Genomic DNA, 6,282 nt, shown 5'->3' on the forward strand with positions numbered 1-6,282 from the left:
AGAGAGAGAGAGAGAGAGATTCGTTGAAGTTTTGTAGTTATTATAAAGTTGTTTTTCGGAAATTAATAATACAACAACAACAAAACCTAATCCTACAAAAGTGGGGTATGAGAGAGGTAAAATGTAGACAATTATTCACCTATCCTAAAATAAAGAGAAATCATTTCTCTACCCAGAGTATAACACCCCAAAGAGTAGAAAAAAGTCTTCCCTCTCAATGTTTTATGGATAGAGAGATTGCTTTCGAATGAATCTTCGCCCAATAAAAGGTTAAAAAAGGGTGAGACGTCATGAAAATAATAGAATCAAATTTCAATGTTGTTTAGACCTGCCTGAAGTTCAATTTAGATTTTAAGCGACAGTTAAGTCGCCAATAAATTGACGTTTACTGTTGACTCATTTAATACAGCCCTTCAATTAATGATAATACAAAAGAATACATATTTACATACCATAACTATAAATTGCTAGCTACGCACGTTACAAACATTGTTTTTGAACATTGCATAATCGAACACATTACCGAATACAATATGTGAACCAACAATAGAACTACTAACACTTACAACATAAATATCTCCAAACTAAAAAAAGAGATCACCAATATCATATTATTCTACATAAACATTCATACCAGTAAATCAAACCAGTTATTTAACTCTTAAGAGCACTCATGAACTCCTCATCACATTCAAGATCCATCATACATTCAGGCAAAAGACAAACTTCAACATCCATGCTCCCACCTCCTTTTCGACCCGGATACAACGTCATCTTCCCGTCACCTTTGTTAACGAACCCACTTCTAGCCGCAACCGCTTTCCCCATCCCGAATTCACACCCATACATATCAAACCTTGGTGAACTCCCAATATGTACCACATTTGAAAACATCTGCCCACTCATTTTATACACCACCAGGTTCTCAACCCCTGACCCGACCCACTTTTTCACTGATTCATCGTCGTAATTTTTAACCATTTCATGCAATTTCAAAGCCGCCCATCCAAGATCATGAGTCAGCAGATCCTCCACTGTCACTTTTTCCATCACCGTACCAATTAGATTACCAAAATAGTCATCGGGTAAAGGTGGGTCCATTTTACGTCTGTTATTAACAACAAGTCTACACACGGTTTCATTGTTTCCTCCTGGTCGTCTCACACGTGTAACGCACCTCCATATAAGTGCGGACACTGCTTGTAAACTTGAAATTTCGTTCATATTGGATTCAATATTTGCTTTTTCTTTCACTCTTGAAACCGAACCCGATGAAAAATTAAAGAATCTTTCTTTAACTTGTGAACAATGTTTGGAACGTTCGATGAACTGATCATCATTTGTATACGGAATACTTGCAATCGGGTAGGATCCTTCATGGACCCTTTGTTTGATTACCGGAGGACGCGATATAAAACAACCATCTTGATCTTTAGATCTAAATATTTCACTCCAAGTAGCCATGAAATGCCAAAAAGACGTACCATCTGCTACCAAATGGTTAACTGAGCCACCGATGAATATTCCATCGGTCAACTCGGTTACCTGAATTGACAACAAAGGTAACGTATGACCATCGTGGTTTATAACGTCATTAAGATCGAAAAACGAATGAACAAGTAAAGGTACTTCCGCAGGGTTAAGTACATCGGATAAATTAGCGTCTGCTATGGTGTATACAAACTTGACCCCGGGGCTGTTTTTGGGGTCTATGTAGATGACAGAAGATGGTGGAATTTGTTGTTTTCGAGTGGCTAAATGGGCTGGAGTGGATAAAAATGAGTGAGGGTCGCTGATAGGGTGTGCTGAAGTTTGTCCAAGAAATCGGTTATCGAAAAATGTAGATTTTCGGACGGTGATGGTTTAGCGAAAAGAAGACCTTTCTGGCTGTAGTTGATGTTGAGGTAAGCGAGCTCAAAGGGTGCGAAGTAGATTATTGGTTTGTTTGCATCTGGTGAAAGGTCGTGTAATGGTTTCACTAAGCATTCTGATATAAGGTTTACCGACGGCGAAGTCATCGGAGAAGAATTTAGGAAGTTATAATTTGACTAAAGAACTGTATGGCTTTAGTTGCTCAACATCGCAATCATATATGACTTGTTAAGTCCAATATGTTCAGCGTTACAAGAATAAAATACTCATAATAATGTATGGAGTACTATGGAGTATGATATATATACATTTTAAAATTGGGGAAGTCATATTCTTTTGGACGTATGGCTAGGGCCGTCCGAATATTTTATCTTTCGATGGTGCTATTAGTGATGCAGGTGCTAGGATTCATCATTCATGTATCAACAAAATAAGTGATTTAAACCAATTACTAACCCACAAACGATAAAAGAATTAGGTAAATCATAAAAATGATAAAAGTAAACAATAGCGACAAAAGAATTTAACGTGGTTATATTCCAACTTCAAACACGAACTTAGTACATGAGCGCAAACCAGGGATTTTTTACTATTAATTTCGTGCACACAATTATAGGTTTCATGGGGTTACATTTTAGTGGAAAACAAATTAGAATCACAAAAGGAATCCTAGTTGCATTCCAACTTCATGCGTCTAGCACTTTTTCGCAATCGTAGTCTCTATCATCACAATCGCGAGGCTTGTCACGTCATAACTCCAATTCACTAGCTGCATCTTTGCGACTATAGTTGCACCCCTCGAGGTTGCGAGCCTTGACCAGTTTCGGATTCTTCTTCTTGTTTAACTCGACTTCGCACTCCAACAATCTTTCACTCTAAGAAGACTTTAAACAACCCATACCGATCTTCAATCAAAAATCCATCTCAACTGTTAATTATGTTTATACAATCCATAATAACCCCGAATTATCTGATTAACAACTCCTTTTGATACCGCCGGATGAGACACCCGAATCACGATGCACTTCCATCGCTATGCTACAATGGAATGAAGTATTTCGACATAAAAAACAATGTTGGCCGATAATTCAATCTCTTAGTTACTAGCATGGGTCATCTCGGTTTCTTCGCCACCAACATCTTAAACCAGAAGATACCTTCTTACGCTACAAGACCCATTGAAGTATGTGAAACTTTAATTACAAGATTTAACAGGAAGCAACAATGCTTCACTCATCACTCTAGACACATCCAACCATGTCACTAACATGTCAACGATCATCCATACAGTTTACCCCATCTATCTTTGATATTCCTTCACAACAATCAGAAACCTCCAACAGAGGCCTTCGTAGACTCTTCATCAAGATACCCAGTGAGAACACGGTTATCATCTCAAAATCTACCGCATTTTCCAATTTCCCACTTTCACGATGGTACACTGACCTCCACATAGCTATGAATTTCACAAACCCCATCTTATCACCTAAGCACGCTCACATTGTACGAGTAAGATTTAAAATCGCTGCTACTTGAGAATAAACTTAGTTTGTACAACCAGTCAATCGCAAATTACTTTTCCATTGGAGAGTAAAATAAATATTCCAAGCCCTAGTGTTATCCAATGCACTAATCTTGAAAACATTGGTGAACAACGTCGTATAACCATCTCAACAACTCCACTAGTCGTCTAACTCCCACTAGCTCGATAACTTTCGTCGGTTACAAAACTCACATTGTGTTCCCGACACCCTCAACAATTCTAGAAAGGTCAAGTTCCGGGACTTACAGGATTATCCGCATGCATATTCCAAGGATCTTGAAATACCCGACCAATTATTTGGTCATCCCTTTTCAACCGCACAAGTATCCAACTTTCCTAATAACTCCCACTGTCGACTTTTAAACCGATGCGTCTCGTTCATTATAACACCTCCCAAATATGAGTTAAACCACCATACTAAAATCCCTTAACAAACCTAATAGTCTCTGAAAATCCAGCGCGTACCGCCCGAAGTTTCCGAGACAATATCGTCTCATCACTCGCATCATCAAACCCAGAAAATTTATTCCAAATCTGCAAAAAAAATCGAAAATCGATATATGAATATCCAACGGTCCGATCATCATTAAATTTTTACCTCTCTTAGCTTCATATGTGTAGACCTCCAGTCCAAATTTCAGGTCAACCCAACGGAAGATGAACTGGCAATGATTTTCTCTCACAACTAAGCAATCATATCTCCCAATTGAGTGGTCTGATCACTACTAAATTTTGACCATTTTTATATTTACATGTTTAAAAGCTATAAATATCAAAGTGATCTAACAATTAACGAGCCCGCTATGTATTTCCTATCACTGCTGCGCCAGAACATCCGAAATCACTGACAATAAAACCTATCGATCCGACCCTTGCTTCGTTACTGCTGCGAACCACCACAATAACCTATTGTAAATAATATATCAATTTTAATAGATTATCTCATGAGTATATAGACATACCCGAGAGTTCTTCTCGATATGCTAACTAAGCCATTGGATCTCGATACATGTTGCACAAATTCTAAACACGACGTTTGTTCACCATACTTTCAATCTATCATCGTGCCCAACCTTCGAATCTTAAAGCTCTTCTACCGCATAAAAACTTTATGGCTTTAATTGCTCAACATTGCAATCATATATGACTTGTTAAGTCCCATATGATCCGCGTTACAAGAATAAAATGATAATGTAGGGTGTAGTACATTTATAAAATTGGAGAAGTCATATCACTACAACAAAAATGGCCTTACGAGACCCCTAAAAGGGTCCTAATATGCGCCAATTTAGAACCCTTTTGCTCATAGGACCCTTTTCCAAACGGTTACTAGATAAGGTGTCACTAAAGGTAATAGGGTCCCAAAAAAATGACCTATAAGGACCCCACAAAAGGTCCTATCATGTGATGATCTAGTAATAGGGTTGTGACGCCCCGTACGAAATTAACGTGTACGGATCATCAACAACAGGATCATTACAAGGTCACACACTATATGCTGTTTTAAAATAAGTTTGCATTCATAAAAAGGGGTAACGTCTTTACCGACGTCAAATGTTTTACAAACGATAGTGTGCTTCTATGAATAGAAAGCAATAACATAAGTACGAGACTCAAAGGTCATTACAATTTCATTGTTCAAAAGTAACATAGTTCGTGAATGCAAAGTAAAAGTTTCATGCAGAGACATCTCTAAACAAAAGCAGCGGGAGTCTACACAGCAAGTCTAACAGCGAGACTAATACAGCAGAAGCATCAAACGTCTAAGCACCTAAGAAATAACATGCTTAAAAGTCAACACGAATGTTGGTGAGCTATAGTTTAATTGTAACAGTAATGTAAGGTAGGCCACGAGATTTCATATTTCAAAACAGTATGAAAAGTATATGCTTAACCGTGGGCACTTGGTAACTAACTTAACGTAAATATCACCCCCTAAAAGTACACTTGGCGAGTGCGTAAGTCTACGAAGTATTAAACACCCATTAAATGCTAGCATGACTAGCCCGAGTGGGGATGTCAAACCCTATGGATCCATATCTATGATTCGCGTTCACCGGTTCAAAAACCAATGACTAAACGTTACCGAGCTAAGGGGAAAGTTTATGCCATTATATAACCCACACATATATAAAGTTTAAGTACTCGTGCCTAGTAAGTAAAACATAAAAAGCGCATGTATTCTCAGTCCCAAAAATAGTTGAAGTAAAAAGGGATGCTATAAATCACAGTGAAAGTGCGGTAAAAGTCGATACGAGATAAGTAAGCAAGTAAGTCGGTCCGAAAGGTCCTCAACCTAGGTCAAAAGTTACTAAGTCAGTAAATCGTCCCAAAAGGTTTTAGAAGTACGTAAGTTAAGTCTTAAGCATCGTCATCATCAACATCATACGTAAAAAGTAAAGTAAGTTTTCAATCAAGAATAGAGAACGAAACAAAGGCTGACTTCGTTCAGCTGCTACGACCTCTATACAAACTGAAATAACGTGAGGCCAGTGGCCATGCCTCCGTATATTAGTCCTCAATCTGCTGACAAATTTTCAGAACCTAACTCGTCTTTGTTTGACCGTGGCGACAGTTTAAGTGCGAGTAGGTCAGAAATTTGAGCACAACATTACATGGGCGTAGTGACTTTTGGAAGGCTATAAATCCTAAACCGTACATCGGATTTAGGCGAGGCCTAAATGAAAGGTCATCTACTCGAACCGAACTATCTGGAAATCAACTTTTCCAGAATCCCAGGAGCCTGCTCAGAACCTGAAAAACAGAAAGCAAGTGCTCCGGTGGGTTTCTCGGTGTTTGATGCTCATCATGGTTCTCATCCTTGATGCATATAAGCCTCAAGTGTACAACTCTTGATGTTTTAGCAT

The 6,282-nt window shown here is 38.4% G+C and overlaps 1 pseudogene; it reads right to left on the reverse strand.

The window, feature by feature from the left end:
• Positions 1 to 620: 620 nt before the first annotated feature.
• LOC139846568 (uncharacterized acetyltransferase At3g50280-like) lies at positions 621 to 2,018 on the reverse strand (annotated as a pseudogene).
• Positions 2,019 to 6,282: the final 4,264 nt, after the last annotated feature.

Source organism: Rutidosis leptorrhynchoides, chromosome 5, assembly GCF_046630445.1.
Source record: "Rutidosis leptorrhynchoides isolate AG116_Rl617_1_P2 chromosome 5, CSIRO_AGI_Rlap_v1, whole genome shotgun sequence".
NCBI lineage: Eukaryota > Viridiplantae > Streptophyta > Magnoliopsida > Asterales > Asteraceae > Rutidosis > Rutidosis leptorrhynchoides.